Consider the following 18,089-nt stretch of genomic DNA (forward strand, 5'->3'; position numbering starts at 1 on the left):
AATCATGTAGGCTTCATCCCAGAGATGTGAGGGTGGTTCAGCATATAGAAATCTGTCAACACATAGACTAACTGAAAGAAAAAAAAAATCACATGATCATCTCATTAGATTCTGAAAAAAAGTCTTTGACAAAATCCTGGTCTGAGCTGCCCCCTAAAGTCCTGTTGGTGTCCATGGATCATGCCACTGTGAAGCCATAGATGCATAGCCTGTGCTGCCCCCTGAGGCCATGGTAATGTCCATAGTTGGGCTGCTTCCAAGGGCCTTGTCTGCGTATGAGCCAGCTATAGCCTGGGGCCATGTTTGTGGTATGTGTTGTCACTAGAAACCATGTAGAAGCCCATGATCTGTACTCCCATTAACTGTAAAGAGCAAGGAAGCTACTTTTGCAATGATATCAATAACTGCAGACACATAGTTGAGAAAGAGGAAGATGGAAGGCTTCTGTAACCGCCAATACCCTACCCACAACCCAAAAAAAAAGCTAAACAGGAAACCACTGAAGAGAAGTCTTAAAAAGTATACTATGGTGTACAGACAGGAGCCTAGCATGTCTGTCCTCTGAGAGGCCCAACAAGCAGCTGACTGAGACAGATGCAGATACTTATACCCAACCATTGGACTGAACCCAACCATTGGGGACCCCTGTGGTTGAATTAGAGAAAGGATGGGAGAAGCTCAGGAGGAGAGTAACCCCATAGGAAGACCAGCAGTCTCAATTAACCCGGACCCCTGAGATCTCTCAGACACTGAGCCACCAATCAGACAGCATAGATGAGCTGGTCCAAGGCCCCTGACTCATATACAGTAGAGGACTGCCTGGTCTGGCCTCAGTGGGAAAAGACTAGAAGACTCACCTAACCCTCAAGAAACTTGAAGCCCCAGGGACTGGGGAGGTCTGACAGGGGAGGAGGGAATCCTCTTGGAGACAGGGAGGAGGAGGAATGGGATGAGAAACTGGGGGGAGGAGGGACCAGGAGAGGGGCAACAGATGGACTGTAAGAAAAATAAAAGTCATTTTTTTAAAAGTGCCATAAAGATGCTGAAGTTAGTTCTCTACCACTGATGGCTTTTTACAGGGGTGCACAAGAGGAAAGACTCAGTTCTATTTAAGGTCCAGTCCACTGAGAGTTTGACCATGCTCCATTGAGTAAATAGATAACACAAAGTGGACTTCATTTTGTCATTGCTTTGTTTTTCTTTGGAGGTGAGGTCATGAGGTGGGATTAGACATGAAAGAAATTAGTGTGATTGGGGTGCATGATGTGAAATTCCCAATCAATAAAAATACTATGTTAAAAGGGGGAAAAAGAGAAAATAATAGTAATGTAAAGTATCTTGAGTTATTCTAATGAAGCAAGTGAAAAAAAAAAACCTTTTAAAAAAAAGATTCTTTTTTCCCAAGATTGATTGATTGATTGATTGATTGATTGATTGATTGATTGATTTTATGCATATGAGTACACTGTCACTGTCTTCGGACACACCAGAAGAGAGCGTCAGATCCCATTACAGATGGTTGTGAGCCACCATGTGGTTGCTGGGAATTGAACTCAGGACCTCTGGAAGAGTAGTCAGTGCTCTTAACCACTGAGCCATCTCTCCAGCCCATGAAAGACCTTTATGACAAGAACTTTAAGTCTTTAAAAAAAGAAATTGAAGAAGCTATCAATATCAAAAGATGGAAAGATCACCCATGCTCATGGATTATATGATTACCATAGTAAAAATGGCCATCTTACAAAAAGCAATCTACAGATTTAAGGTAATCCCTGGTGGGGTACATTGTGTGAAGGTATGTCTCTGTATATTCAATTGTTAATTCTATACCAGCAGAAAGCTAAATACTGGCAGGTTCTTAGTATTGTTATTTCTATGGCCCATCACCAGTCTGATATTTTGTAAATATTCATTCTTCTTCATCTGCCTAAGGCAATCTAGAATTGTATCTGGTTGGCTATAATAAATATCTGATGGCCAATAGTTGGGCAAGAAGTGGAAGACAGAACTTCCAGGCAGACAGAGGAACACTGGGAGAAGAATGAGGCTCGCACATAAACAGAGGGATCAGAGCAGAACAGAGAGGTAGAGCTGGCCACGTGATAGGACATAGTGCCAGGATTAGTCAGGTTAGAGTCAGACTCAAGAGATTGCCCATAAAAAGGCCTAAGCATAAAAATACTAAAATTCCTCTATGTCATTATATCGCAGTCAGGTCTAAGAAAGTCCGGCTGTAAATCCCTATCAGAATTTCAACATAATCTTTATAGACCTTGAAAGAATAATACTCAACTTCATCTGGAAAAAAATACAAATTGTACAATCTTGTACAATAAAAGAACTTCCAGAGGTATCACCATCCCTGGTCTCAAGCTCTACTACAGGGCTATAGCAACAATAGCCACACTGTGAAAACAGATAGGTTGATCGATGAAATCAAATTGAAGTCCCAGATGGAAATTCACACACCTATGAACACCTGATTTTTCACAGTAGACAATAGGAAAAAGAAAGCATCTTCAACAAATGGTGCTGGTCTAAATGGATGCTGGCATGTAGAAGAACACAAATAGATCCATATCTATCACCCTGCACAAAACTCAAGTTCAAAAGATTTTCACTAACACCACATCTGACAGAGGGCTAATATCCAAAATATTTAAAGAACTCAAGAAACTAGGCATCAACAAACCAAATAATTCAATTTAAAATTGAGATGCATATCTAAACAGAGAATTCTCAACAGTGGAATCTCAAATCTGTTTAGATATGCATCTCAATTTTAAATTGAAAATCTTTTCCCATTTCCTAGGTTACCATTTTGTCTATTGACAGTCTTTGCCATTCAGAGGCTTTTCAGTTTCATGAGATTACATTTAAGTGTTGATGTTAGGCCTGCACTATTGGTGTTCTTTGCAGAAACTTGTCCTTGTGCCAATGATTTCAAGGGTATTCTCCATTTTCTCTTTTATCACATTTAGTGTATCTGGTCTTATGTTGATGCCTTTGATCCACTTTAACTTGAGTACAAATTGAGTGAATATTATGACAGGCATAAGATTGAATTTTAGAGATGTTTTGATTTGCATTTCAAAAGAAATGTTCAATATCTTTACCCATCAGGGAAATGCAAATCAAAACATCTCTATAATTCAATCTTATGCCTGTCATAATATCCAAGATCCAAAACACAAGTGACAGCTTATGCTGTGAAGGATGCGGATCAAGGGTGTACACTCCTCCATTGACAGTAGGAGTACAAATTTGTACAGCTACTATGGGAAGAATATGGCAGTTCCTCAGAAAATTGAGAATCAATACCTCAAGACCCCATTATACCACTCTTGGGCATATAACAAAGGACACTCCATCCTACCACAGATACTTGCTCAACTGTGTTCATAGCAGCTTCATTCATAACAGGCAGAAGCTAGAAACAACCTAAATGTTCCTCAGCTGAAGAATGGACAACAAAAATGTGGCACATGTACAAAGCAAAATATTACTTCTGTTAAAATAATAATAACAGAATGTTTGGACAAATAGATGCAACTAGAAAAAAATCATCCTGAGTGAGGTAACCCAGACCCAGAAGGATCCAGTATGTACTCACTTATAAGTGGATATTAGCTATAAAGTAAAGGATGATCATGCTGCAATCCACAGACCTAGAGAGGCTAAGAAACAAGGAAGACTCAAGTGGGAGGGGGGTGCATGAATCTCTCTGGGAAGGAGAAATAGAATAGATATTGTGGGTAAGACTTAGGATGAGATGGGTGGGGATGGAAACAGGAGCGATGGGGTGGGGGTAGGGGTAAAGAAGAGAATGCTTGGAGAAATACCAGGAATTGGGAGGTGGGGAGGCATCTTGAAAATGGGTTAGAAATCTAGTGCAGTGGAAACTCTCAGAAATCTACAAAGGTTACCCTGATTAAGACCCTTAGAAAAGAGGGATAGGGAGGCTGAACCAGCTGTCTCCTGTAACCAGGCAAGAATTCCAGTGGAGGAATTGGAACACCAACCAAGCCACAAAACTTTCAGCCACAATTTGCCCTACTTACAAGATGTGTTAGTCTAGAGGTGGTGCAAAAATTGGGAGAGAAGCCAACCATTGGCTGGTCCAGCTTGAGGCCCATACCATGAGAGGAAGCCCATCCATGACCCTTCGTGGAGGGCTAGGAACCAAACCCTGGATAGCCCAGACCTAGGGTAGAATCAAACATGACCAGCAAAAACAAATACAAACAAACAAACAAAAGCCAAAGAAATTCCTAATGGCATTTTGTTATACTCATTATCATCATCAGAGAGGCTTCACCCAGTAACGGATAGAAACAGAAACAGATTCACAGTCAAACATTAGGCAGAGCTCAGGTCCTGCCGAAGAAGAAGAGGAAGGGGCTACAGAGATTAAGGACACCACAGAAAACCCACCGAATCAACTAACTTGGGTACATATGAGCTCACGGAGACCGAACTATCTATCAATCAGGGAGCCTGCGTGTTCTAACTTAGGCTCTCTGCTTATATGTCATGGTTGTTTAACTTGATCTTCTTGTAGGACTCCTAAGGGTGAGAGCAGGACCTGGCCCTGACTCTTTTGCCAGTTTCTGGGACCCTTTTCCTCTACTAAGTTGCCTTGTCCAGTCTTAATACCAGGGGAGGTGTGAAGTCTTATTGCAACCTAGTATGCCATATCCCTGGGAGGCCTGACCTTTTCTGAAGGGAAAGGAGAAGTGGAAGGGGGAAAGGGAAGTAGAAGGGAGGTTTTTGGAGGGAAGGAGGGAAGAGAAACTTGTAGTCTGGTTATAATTCATAAGAGAAGAGTAAATTAATTCAAAAAAAATTGCTAGTAGAGGAGGGTACTACAATATCTGCTGGGTAGGAACCCAGCAACCCACAAGACACCCACAGAGTAAGAAAGCTCTGGCCCAAAATGGTGACAGTGCTAAAGTTGAGAAATGAACCATATTTTTTTTTTTTTGAGGAAAAAAAAAAACAATTATCTCAAAGGGCCATGAAAGACTAATCCATCCAAACACACAACTGTATAGAGCCAGGTTATCTTCATATTCATGCACCAAAACCAAACCATTAAAACAGGACGGATGGGAGAATCTACGTGAGCCAGACATGAAGGATATGCACAAACCTGATGAGGTTCAGGGTGCACCGCCCCAAAATGTGTCATCAGCCACTTGAGAAAATCCATAATGGGGAAATTCACTCACACCTTCCCTTGCCCATCCTCCTAAAGCCACTATGGAGAAGCTCCCTCAAGGGTCATGTTCACAGCTAGAAAGGCATCTGCTGCCTGAAGATATTATATACGCAGAGATATACACAGAGAAGATATTAGATAAACAGTTCATGCTAGGCTCACCTGTTTATCACCCTAGGTCACTCTTTTTAAATCTTTTTTCAGATGTTACTTATTTTTATTTTGTGAGCATGGAGGGGTGTTTTGGCTTCATTTATGTGCATGTGCCACATACATACAGTGCCTGTGGATACCCCAAGAGGACATTAGAACCCCTAGAACTGGGATTACAGCTGGTTATTGGTGGGGACAACATATTATCACATAGATGGTGCCTGGGACTCTGCGACACAGGAGAGAGACACATCCCTCCAGGGCACCAGCCATCAGAAATAAGGAACTGCCCACAGAAGGCCTGGGTGATGACATTTCAGAAGCCTGCAGGTGGTTCATTTCTAAATAAGTTGCTCTCATTTCTCCTAAACTTAGCCCTGGACAATGGCTGTGTAGATTTTACTTGTGTATGACTGCTTTTCAGTCGACCTTGGTGCACATAATTATTCTATTTTATTGGTCTTTCCTATTTCTTTTTCCTTCTGCTCCGTTGAATTCTGTGAAACTAGATGTTTCTAAATGTAATGATTCTTGTTGTTGTTGCTGTTGTTGTTGTTTTGGTTTTGTTTATTTTTTTTTTAAATATTTTCTTTATTTACATTTCAAGTGTTATCCCCTTTCCTAGTTTCCCCTCAGAAAATCCCCTATCCCCTTGTCTTAGTCAGGGTTTCTATACCTGCACAAACATCATGACCAAGAAGCAAGTTGGGGAGGAAAGGGTTTATTCGGCTTACACTTCCATGCTGCTGTTCATCACCAAAGGAAGTCAGGACTGGAACTCAAACAGGTCAGGGAGCAGGAGCTGATGCAGAGGCCATGGAGGGATGTTCTTTACTGGCTTGCCTCCCCTGGCTTGCTCAGCCTACTCTCTTATAGAACTCAAGACTACCAGCCCAGGGATGGCACCACCCACAAGGGGCCTTTCCCCCTTGATCACTAATTGAGAAAATGCCTTACAGTTGGATCTCATGGAGGCATTTTCTCAACTGAAGCTCCTTTCTCTGTGATAACTCCAGCTGTGTCAAGTTGACACAAAAATAGCCAGTACACCCCTCCATCCTCTGCCTGCTCCCATTTCCAGTCCTGGCATTCCTCTATACTGGGGCATAGAACCTTCACAGAACCAAGGGCCTCTCCTCCCATTGATGACTAACTAGGCTATCCTCTGCTACATATACAGCTAGAACCACAAGTTCTACCATGTGTTTTCTTTGATTGGTGGTTTAGTTCCAAAGAGCTCTAGGGGTACTGGTTAGTTCATATTGATGTTCCTCCTATGAGGCTTCAGACCCCTTCAGCTCCTTGGGTACTTTCTCTAGCTCCTTCATTGGGGACCTTGTGCTCTGTCCAATGGATGATTGTGAGCATCCACTTCTGTATTTGCCAGGCACTGGCAGAGGCACTCGGGAGACAGTTATATCAGGCTCCTGTCAGCAGGCTCTTGTTGGCATCTGCCATAGTGTCTGGGTTCACTGGTTGTTTATGGGATGGATCTCCAACTGGGGCAATCTCTGGATGGTCGTTCCTTCAGTCTCTGGTCCGAAATTTGTCTCTGTAATTCCTTCCATGGGTATTTTGTTCCCCCTTCTAAGAAGGATTCTGAGCTTCTGGGCTAATATCAACTTATCAGTGAGTGCATATCAGGTGTGTTCTTTAATCTTTAATTTCTTTCTTCAGAGACTTGAAGTTGTTACCATACAGACCTTTCACTTCCTTAGTTAGGATCACACCAAGGTATTTTATATTATTTGTGACTATTGAGAAGGGTGTTGTTTCCCTAATTTCTTTCTCAGCCTGTTTATCCTTTGTGTAGAGAAAGGCCACTGATTTGTTTGAGTTAATTTTATATCCAGCTACTTCACTGAAGCTGTTTATCAGGTTTAGGAGTTCTCTGATGGAATTTTTGGGTTCACTTATATATACTATCATGTCATCTTCAAATAGTGATATTTTGACTTCTTCCTTTCCAATTTGTATTCCTTTGACCCCTTTTTCTTGTCTAATTGCTCTGGCTAGGACTTCAAGTACTATGTTGAATATGTAGGGAGAGAGTGGGCAGCCTTGTCTAGTCCCTGACTTTAGTGGGATCGCTTCCAGTTTCTCACCATTTAGTTTGATGCTGGCTACTGGTTTGCTGTATGTATATTGATTTTACTATGTTTAGGTATGGGCCTTGAATTCCTGATCTTTCCAAGACGTTCATCATGAAGTGGTGTTGGACTTTGTCGAATGCTTTCTCAGCATCTAATGAGGTGATCATGTGGCTTTTGTCTTTGAGTTTGTTTATATAGTGAATTATGTTGATGGATTTCCGTATATTGAACTATCCTTGCATCCCTGGGATGAAGCCTACTTGGTCATGATGGATGATCGTTTTGATGTGTTCTTGGATTCGGTTTGTGAGAATTTTATTGAGTATTTTTGCATTGATATTCATAAGGGAAATTAGTCTGAAGTTCTCATTCTTTGTTGGGTCTTTGTGTGGTTTAGGTATCAGAGTAATTGTGGCTTCATAGAATGAATTTGGTAGAGTACCTTCTGTTTCTATTTTGTGGAATAGTTTGAGGAGTATTGCAATTAGGTCCTCTTTGAAGGTCTGACAGAACTCTGCACTAAACCCATCTGGTCCTGGGCTTTTTTTTTGGGGGGGGGGGACTATTAATGACTGTTTCTATTTCTTTAGGGGATATGGGGCTGTCTACTCCTCTTGGGTGAATTTGCTTCCTTTTGTTCTAGAGCTTTCAGGTGTGCTGTCAAGCTGCTAGTGTATGCTCACTCCAGCTTCTTTTTGGAGGCACTCAGAACTATGAGTTTCCTCTTAGGACTACTTTCATTGTGTTCTATAAGTTTGGGTATGTTGTGGCTTCATTTTCATTAAACTCTAAAACGTCTTTAATTTCTTCTTTATTTCTTCCTTGACCAAGTTATCACTGAGTAGATTGTTGTTCAGCTTCCACGTGTATGTGGGTTTTCTATTATTTATTTTGTTATTGAATATCAGCCTTAGTAAATGATGATCTGATAGGGTGCATGGGATTATTTCAACATTTTTGCATCTGCTAAGGCCTGTTTGGTGATGGATTATATGGTCAGTTTTGGAGAAGGTACCATGAGGTACTTAGAAGAAGGTATATCTTTTTGTTTTAGGATGAAATGTTCTATAGATATCTGTTAAATCCATTTGTTTCATAACTTCTGTTAGTTTTACTGTGTCTCTGTTTAGTTTCTGTTTCCAGGATCTATCCATTGATGAGAGTGGGGTGTTCTGCCTGAAGCCACACCCTAGAGAGCTCTGAAGAATATCCACTGACCCATGTACTCATGTTACTCTTACAAAAAAAAAATCAGCATTTTCTTTAAGGCATTGAAATATCACATCTGCTTATTTCCATAGCCAAGGATGAAGCAGTTTTCTCAGGCAACACTGTACTGTGTTCCAAGCAAGGAATTTCCCAAGTGGGAAAAAGCTGCTTGGGGCTGTGTTTGCAGATCTTCCTGTTTGTTTGTGGGATAGGCCAACTAATTGCACAAACTTCTCTCAGACTGGGGGTTTTTCAGTCCACTCCTGTTTAGCAAATAGTGTCCCAAAGCAGTTCAAAGGGAAAGTGAAACTGACATTCTCAAACTTTATATAAAAACCCAAAGACAAGATCAGCAGGTATCTGTTAAATCCATTTTTTTTTCATAACTTCTGTTAGTTTCACTGTGCCTCTGTTTAGTTTCTGTTTCCAGGATCTGTCCATTGAAGACAGTGGGGTGCTAAAGTCTCCCACTATTATTGTGTGAGGTACAATGTGTGCTTAGAGATATAGCAAAATTTCTTTAATGAATGTAGATGCCCTTGCATTTGGAACATAGATGTTCAGAATTGAGAGTTCATCTTGGAAGATTTTACCTTTGATGAGTAAGTGTCCCTCCTTGTCTTTTTTGAGAACTTTAGGTTGAAAGTCGATTTTACTCGATATTAGAATGGCTACTCCAGCTTGTTTCTTGGGATCATTTGCTTAGAACATTGTTTTCCAGCCTTTTACTCTAAAGTAGTATCTCTCTTTGTCCCTGAGGTGGGTTTCCTGTATGCAGCAAAAAGTTGGGTCCTGTTTTTGTAACCAGTCTGTTAGTCTATGTCTTTTTATTGGGGAATTGGGTCCATTGATATTAAGAGATATTAAGGAAAAGTCGTTGTTGCTTCCTGTTATTTTTGTTGCTAGAGTTGGAATTGTGTTCATGTGGCTATCTTCTTTAGGTTTGTTGAAAGATTACTTTCTTCCTTTTTCTTGAGCTTAGTTCCTCTCCTTATGTTTTTCTTCTTTATTATCCTTTGAATGGCTGGATTTGTGAAAAGATAATGTGTAAATTTGCTTTTGTCACAGAATAACTTGGTTTCTCCATCTATGGTAATTGAGAATTTTGCTGGGTATAGTAGCCTGGGCTGGCATTTCTGTTCTCTTAGGGTCTGTATGATAGATATCTTCCCAGGCTTTCATAGTCTCTGGGGAGAAGTCAGGTTTAATTCTGATAGGTCTGCCTTTATATGTTACTTGACCTTTTTCCCTTACTGTTTTTAATATCCTTTCTTTGTTTTGTGCATTTGGTATTTTGATTATTATGTGATAGGAGGAATTTCTTTTCTGGTCTAATCTATTTGGAATTCTGTAGGCTTCTTGTATATTCATGGGCATCTCTTTCTTTAGGTTGGGGAAGTTTTCTTCTATAATTTTGTTGAAGATATTTACTGGTCCTTTAAGTTGGAAATCTTCCTTCTCGTCTATACCTATTATCCTTAGGTTTGGTCTTCTCCTTGTGTCCTGGATTTCCTGGATGTTTGGGGTTAAGATCTTTTTGCTTTTCTCATTTTCTTTGATTGTAGTGTCAATGTTTTCTATGGTATCTTCTGCACCTGAGATTCTCTCTTCTATCTCTTGTATTCTATTGGTTATGCTTGCATCAATGGCTCCTGACTTCTTTCCTAGGTTTTCAATTTCCAGAGTGGTCTCCCTTTGTGATTTCTTTATTGTTTCTACTTCCATTTTCAGATCTTGGATGGTTTTGTTCAATTCTTTCACCTGATTGGATGTATTCTCCTGGAATTCTTTTTTTTTTTTTTTAAGACAGGGTTTCTCTGTGTAGCCCTGGCTATCCTGGAACTTACTCTGTAGACCAGGCTGGCCTCGAACTCAGAAATCCACCTGCCTCTGCCTCCCGAGTGCTGGGACTAAAGGCATGTGCCACCACCACCCGGCTCTGGAATTCTTTTAAGGGATTTTTGTGTTTCCTATCTGAGGTCTTCTAACTGTTTACCTGTGTTCTCTTGAATTTCCTTAAGGGAGTTATTTATTTCCTTCTTATAGTCCTCCATCATCATCATGAGAAATGACTTTAGATCCATATCTTGCTTTTCTGGTGTGATGGTGTATCCAGGACTTGCTGAGGTAGGAGAGTTTGGTTCTGATGATGCCAAGTAACCTTGGTTTCTATTGGTTCTGTTCTTTCGTTTGCCTCCTGCCACCTGATTATCTCAAGTGCTTGCTGCCCTCGGTATATCTGATTGGAGCCTGTCCTTCCTGTAATCCCAGTTAATTCAGAACTTCTCAGAGTCCATCTTTCTCTGTGATCCTGTGATTCTGGGATCCTGTGAATCTGAGATTCTGGGTGTATCAGAGTTCTAGGCAGTCAAGCTTCCTCTGAGACCCTGAGATCCTGGGTTCCTGAGATCCTGGGCATGTTAAAGTGCTTGGAATTGGTACCTCCTCTGGGGAACCATGGGACTATCTGCTGTGTTCGAAACCAAGGTAGACCAGCACCGACCAGAAGGAAACTGAGCCACTGGTCAGGCAGGTTTCCTGTGTCCCTGCTCCTGCTGGCACAGGGCCCTCACAGTTGCCTTGGTGTTAGACTCACCAGTGATCCTAAGATCCTGGGTATGCTAGGGCATCTGCAGCGTGGAGAGTCCTCTGGGGACTGTAGGACCGTCCTCTGAGTTTATGCCCATAGTGGCCCTGGGCTGGCCAAATGTAATGATTCTTAAACAACCAAAAATTGAAGCATAGGGCAGAGCCCAGCACAGTCCTAATGGCCCACGTGCATGCTGTGTGCTCTCATTTTTGGAACAATGTAATAATTGCACAATTGTAGTTTCAGATTAATGTTTGACTTGCAAAGTTTGAAAAAATTATTAGAAAATGAAACAGAGCCATGTACTGCTAAAGTCATACAGAGTCCATTACCTGAGAGTGAAGGAATTTACTGGAACTATGAAAATTATTAGTGTAAGAGACACAATCATGGGATAAGGGAAAAGTGGACTAAAGGAACAGGAACACGGGATACTTTAGTTCAGAAAGGAAAAACCTATTGGGTCATTGTGTGCAATGTGCAGAAGCAGAAGCTAGCAAAACTGCTGAGTTAAAGGTTAGCCTGTTTCTTTCTAACCACAGCCTGACACCTTTGCCCTTGTTTATTGTTAGAGCTTCACAGGAAAACCACACGTAGCTAACCTCAGAGCTTTGAGCTCTGAAGTATAAGTCAATAGTTAAAGTTTAAATAATGATAAGTTTGCAATTATTATTTTGGCCATAGGGCTGAGAATAGGGAAAGCTTCGAACTTTGAGGAACAATCATAATTCTTAATTCTTTGTGAGATGTGGTCATTCTTTTGAACTTGATACATCTGGTAATGATTATACAATGTCTCTCTTTCTACCTGCTTTTTGGAGTAACAATAAAAGACTGGGGCAAATTAGAGGTGTGAGGTGTATGGGAGTGTGAAGAGTGAAGAGTGCAGTGAGAGAGAGAGAGAGAGAGAGAGAGAGAGAGAGATCAAGCTTTGAGACTTGCTCATCAGGTTGTACCCGAAAATGTTACCTACGTGTTCATTATGCGCCTTCCAGATATCCCTGCTTCCAGCTGAGAACCCCAATCCTGTGTAAGGCTAGACCCCGGCAGGTTATGAGTCACCATGTGGGTGCTAGGAATTGAACCTAGGTAATCTGGAAGAGGAGCCAAAACCTTTATCCACTGAGCCATCTCTCCAGCCTCCAGATCGATTTTTTTAAATCCAGTTCATGACTCTTCACATTTTCAATAAATCAAGCACAGAAATACCCACATTTACTCACATAGGGGAGCAACAATTATAAAGAGCAGGGTCATGAACCTAAGAGGGAGTGCAGGGAACTTCAAAGGAATTGGAGGGCACAAGGTAGAAATGATGTAAATATAGTACTCATGTATGAAAAATAAAATAAACTCAAAACAGAATACAATGCTCTTCAGTGACACTTTCAATAATGTCTTTTAATCAAAGTACTTCCAAAATTTTTCTTTTAAATAAAAGAGAGGGGAGGGGAGATCATAGTTTATAGATATGCGTACTTTTCTCTTGTTCTGTCTTTTGTTACACTGATTTCACTTGTGAACCTAGTGTTGGGGGGAGGCAGAGATATTTCGCCTCCCCCCACAATTGCTAAAAACTAATTCTCTTCTTACTAAATTTTTATTTTGGAAAATAGGGTTGGTTTTTTTTTTTTCATTAAAGATGCTTATCTCTGCTGACATGAAATGTATAGTTTTAACCTAACAACTAACAAATACATCTTAGTCATCTCTGCTTTCATTTATTCAGTGGTAAATATCAACAAACGGAATCCTTATAAGCTCTTTCAGAGTCTTTAGTTGATTTCCTCCAAGTGCAAAGATGTCCTGAGTTCCTTGAGTTAGAATACACTCACCTGCTGTGCTATCCCCTCTCCAGAGCCCTAGGACACAGAGAATGGGTCTCCATTCTGGAGCCTCACAACCCAGTCTAAAAGTCCTTCACTCCTCCTCCTCAGAGTGTGCAGTCTTGGTCCTCCAGGCAGACTCAGCAGCTCTAATGTAAAGCCCATCAGACTTAGCCATCCGATCACTCATTACACAACCAGCAAGTATCTGCCCATACAGGTGGCTACCAGGTCCCACTCCTAAGTGCTCAAAGGCTAATGAGAAGAAATAACATGTATGGTAACTGTGGTTCAAGGACATAAAACAGATCAAAGGCAATGCTGTGGGTACTCAGGACAGAACATTCGGAGACATGCACCCTCTCTGATCCCAGTGTATGGCCAGAATGTAAAGGGTGAAAGTGAAGGCTAACTGCCCTCCCTGATCATGTGGGAAGAGCATGGGAAGCAGCTCTGCAGAGGTACCACTGAGACCTGAATTAGGAAGAAAAGGGAAGTCAGCAGAAAGCCACAAGCATGCAAGGAGACCAAGGTACCTAGAAGAGAGAACCAGCACCAGTTTGTTTGGTTTTTTGTTTTGTTTTGTTTTTGTTTGTTTGTTTGTTTTATTGCTCTGAAGAGACACATGACCAAGGCCACTGATTTTAATTAATTGACTTATTAATTAATTAATTTAGAGGCCCACAGTTTCAGAGAGTTACAGTCTGCAATCATCAAAACGGGAAGCATGGCATCAAGCAGGCAGGCGTGGCACTGGAGCGGTAGTTAAGAGTGTACTTCCTGCAGAGGAAGACGAGAGGGGATCAGGGGAAAGGAGAGAGGGAATAAGAGAGAGAACGTGCACAGTGGGACACACCTCCCCCAGCAAAGCTACACCCCCTAATTCTTCCCAAACAGTTCCCAACCAGGAACCAAGCTTTTAATTTATGGGGGGGCGGGGTTCTCACTCAAAGTACCACACCCTATGGAGAGCAGGGCCTTCTGTCTCTACTGGGGATTGCCTCCTCTTCCTTATATTTCCATGTCACCTCCATTAATCCCAATCTGACCAGTCAGCTGGCTGTGCCAGCAGTGACTGCTTCCCTGTCACCACACAAGATCTTTCACAGACACTCTATGGGCTTTTAAGCAATGATAACAAGGTGATCACAAACAGGAGAGTTCATTAAACCTATTGTCCCTTGGTTCTGGAGGCAGGAAGTCTGAGTTCAGGGTGTCAGCAAGGCTCCATCCTTCAGGAGGACTGGGAGGAGAGTCTCCTCCAGGCTTCTCCTCCTAGCCTCTGGCTTCTGGCAGTATCATAGTGAACTCTCCTTGTATTCACATCTGTTAATTCTTTAACCTATAACCCACGATGAAAATGCAAGCCCAGGAGATACACACTTGAGTGTAATCCTGTGTCCTGCCTGAAACCACACCCTAGAGAGCCCTGAAGAATATCCACTGACCCATGTACTTGTGTTACTCTTACCAAAAAAAAAAAAAAAAAAAAAAAAAAAACAGCATTTGCTTTAAGGCATTGAAATATCATATTATGTCTGCTTATTTCCATAGCCAAGGATGAAGCAGTTTTCTCAGGCAACACTGTACTGTGTTCCAAGCAAGGAATTTCCCAAGTGAGAAAAAGCTGCTTAGGGCTGTGTTTGCAGATCTTCCTGTTTGTTTGTGGGATAGGTCAATTAATTGAGCAAGCTTGTCTCAGACTGGGGGTTTTTCAGTCCACTCCTGCTTAGCAAATAGATGTCCCAAAGCAGTTCAAAGGGAAAGTGAAACTGACATTCTCAAATGTCAAATGTTATATAAAAACCCAAAGAGAAGATCAGCAGGAGTCTAGCAGACAACCTCAGCTGCAAGATGTCTCCCGTAAGTACCTCTTGATCTGTAAGGGAAAATCTATAGTGGGTAAGAAGGCCCATAGAAGGACTCATCCCAGCTTACTGGAGAGAATGGGTGTCACCTTCTGTCTTTGAAAGCTTGTATTTAATTTGTTATTATTTCTAAGTCTGTTTTTCCAGGAAGATAGAGTTCTTGTGGGGTGGGTATCTCCTGTCTGACACCACAGAACTCAATTCTAAGCCTGGGATGTATAGAGGAGACAGCACTAGGTAGGCACATGAAGGGCCAGCCAGGTGCTGTGGGAAATACACACACACACACACACACACACACACACACACACACACACACACACAGAAATATCTGGAAAGAACAAAGCAAAGGACTTAAGCATAAGTTTCTCCTGGGTCCTCCTGTGTAAGTTCTTCCTGATTTTCTCCTCAGTTGTGGATCACTTCACTGACTTTTTCTCAATGCGCAGAGGCCTTAATTCTTCCCCTTTTAAAATAGCTCTGATCCAGCCCAGCAGACTTTTTAATGATCTAGCTTTCTCTAAAAGCTCAGAACAATGGCAGGAGTTTGTACCCTCTTCTGAAGATGAGGCACCCTGTATGTAGTTAGAATCTTCCTCTGCCCTAGAAAAAACATTTGATACAGGACCTGCTCTCTCCATGTTAGCTTTGCCTTCCCCCTCTAGCCTTTAACCATCTCATTTTTCTGTTGTTCTTGACTATGACCTCACATCCTACTCTTACCCAGAGAAGCCTCTCTGTTGTGCTCCAGACTGCACCTAGAATTGTCAGGGTCAGAGTCCAGGCTCAAGCAATCCAGATTCATCTACCCAGTCCTTAATGGGCCAACTAAACAAATAAGAGTGGAAGGTAGAAAAGATGAATTCATTGTGACTTCATTGAGAAGCAGACCAAAGGGGTCCAGTGACTTGGCCCCACCTGGGCTTATCACTCAGTTCCTAACATGGAGTTTAAATAAAGAGCCAGAGGTATGCAGAGCGAAGAATTTCTTTATTTTATTTTATTTTATTTTAATTAGGTATTTTCTTCATTTACACTTCCAATGCTATTCCAAAAGTCCCCCACAAGCTCCCCCACCCACTCCCACTTCTTGGCCCTGGCATTCCCCCGCACTGAGGCATATAAAGCTTGCAAGACCAATGGGCCTCTCTTTCAACTGATGGCCAACTAGGCCATCTTCTGATACATATGCAGCTAGAGACATGAGCTCTGGGGGGTACTGGTTAGTTCATATTGTTGTTCCACCTATAGGATTGCAGATCCCTTTAGCTCCTTGGGTACTTCCTCCAGCTCCTCCATTGGGGGCCCTGTGATCCATCCAATAGCTGACTGTGAGCATCTACTTCTGTGTTTGCTAGGCCCCGGCATAGCCTCACAAGAGACAGCTATATCAGGGTCCTTTCAGCAAAATCTTGCTAGTGTGTACAATGGTGTCAGCATTTGGAGGCTGATTATGGGATGGATCCCCGGGTATGTCAGTCTCTAGATGGTCCATCCTTTTGTCTCAGCTCCAAACTTTGTCTCTGTAACTCCTTCCATGGGTGTTTTTTCTAATCAAGTTGTGGCCTTACTCACCTTCACTGCCTCAGCTCCAGACCCTTCTGCAAAGTAGTGTGACAAGTTGTCAGACTGTGGGCAATCTCTTTCTGGAAGGTAACAGGCTCCCAGCCTTTTCCTTCTCCCAGTACAAAAACACACCTTAAGGCTTCCTGCCTCCCTCTGAGGAGCCCACCAAGGAGCTTACCTCAGCAATGGTTCTTCTTTCCTGAGGCACTGGCTGTAAGGGAGTAAAGTAACTATTTTTTTTTTCATCTACCCTGGAGATTCCCAAAGACTCAGAGAGACTTTTTACCCATGAACTTGAGAGAGAATGGGAGAATTACCAAAGCCATAAACGTGGTCCATTGCAAAGCCACAGTTCAAACTCAGACATTTCAGGTCAGCATTCACGTCCTATTCATCTGATCTGCTTCCAGATCCCTCTATTTATCTTTGGTGGTGTGCTCCTCGTATGCCTGATGCAACAATACCTGGTGTATAAGTCTTCTAAGAACACTGTTAAAGTCTTCTGCCATAAAGCCAATGATGTGAGTGCTGGGGCTCTCTGGTGGGTGGAAATATGTTTTCTAAGAGGGTAGATCTCTAGAAGGGACTTCCTGGTTTTGGCTTCCTGCCTAGAGTAAGGAGGAATCGCACAGTGTCTGAATCCTACAGGTTTGCACATCCTTTTTGCATCCTTATTACTAAGCCTTGCTGTCTCTATATTCCCTAGGTACATATATACCAGATCCCGGTCGTCATAACAAACATACTGGAAACCTCAAGTGGAAAAAGCCACCCACTGGGTCATTCGGGAGAGATCCAGCCTTTAAAGAAGCAAAACTAGAGGCCAAAATAAGTCCTCCTCCTTCTAGATGTGCATAATCCCCTTCTTCCTTCCCTAGAAGACTGAGGGAGCCATCTTTCACAGCGAGTTTATTCAGTGATACAGGTGGAGCTCAGAAGTAGACACTTGCCTTGCCTCTATTAGGACTTGATTGGACCCAAATACCACAAAATTCTTTCTCTCCGCTGAGAAAATGGAAATTTAAGATGGGAGCCAAGCACTGTGTGGTGTCAACATCCATGAGCATGGTTTAATATACATACCATGTGCTTGTTTTTCTGCTTGTGAACTTGTGAGATAGAAAAACTCCCAAGTCATCCACTTTTACTTGTTATCATTCAGTCACATAATAAATTTGGATTGTGCACTTGATATGTGTGAGGCTCTACTCATAGAAGAGAAGTGGGGGACGGTGGGTGTTGTGATGCAGTCCTTGACTTACAGACACTTTTGGCTTCCACAGAGATACCATGTAGGCAATTTCCCCTTACAAGCCACAGCATGAGGGAGGGGAAGAAGGGACACACTAATGCATGTGGCTTATTCTGTCTGGTGTTGGTACAAGTGAGGAACAAGGCAAATAAAGAGCCAGGCTGGTTAAGGGGGCAACATATCACTGTGTCATTTAAGGCTGCCAATAGGATCTTCCTTTTAATAAGGAGCCCAGCATTTGGAAGGGCTCTAGGGAGAGAAAGGATCCCAGGGAGCAGTTAAATGCTGTCCTTGTAGAGTTTATGAGACAG

General features: G+C 42.1%; 1 long non-coding RNA gene across 1 annotated transcript; it reads left to right on the forward strand.

Annotated features, from left to right (window-relative positions):
- The first annotated feature begins 14,811 nt into the window (after positions 1-14,811).
- Positions 14,812-17,718, forward strand: LOC110285835 (uncharacterized). Its single transcript, XR_002377089.2, has 3 exons — positions 14,812-14,955; positions 16,937-17,047; positions 17,233-17,718. It is a non-coding gene; the product is annotated as an uncharacterized LOC110285835 (long non-coding RNA).
- The last annotated feature ends 371 nt before the right edge of the window (positions 17,719-18,089 follow it).

Source organism: Mus caroli, unplaced genomic scaffold (genome assembly GCF_978045245.1).
Source record: "Mus caroli unplaced genomic scaffold, Mus_caroli_1 scaffold_20, whole genome shotgun sequence".
Taxonomy (NCBI): Eukaryota; Metazoa; Chordata; class Mammalia; order Rodentia; family Muridae; genus Mus; species Mus caroli.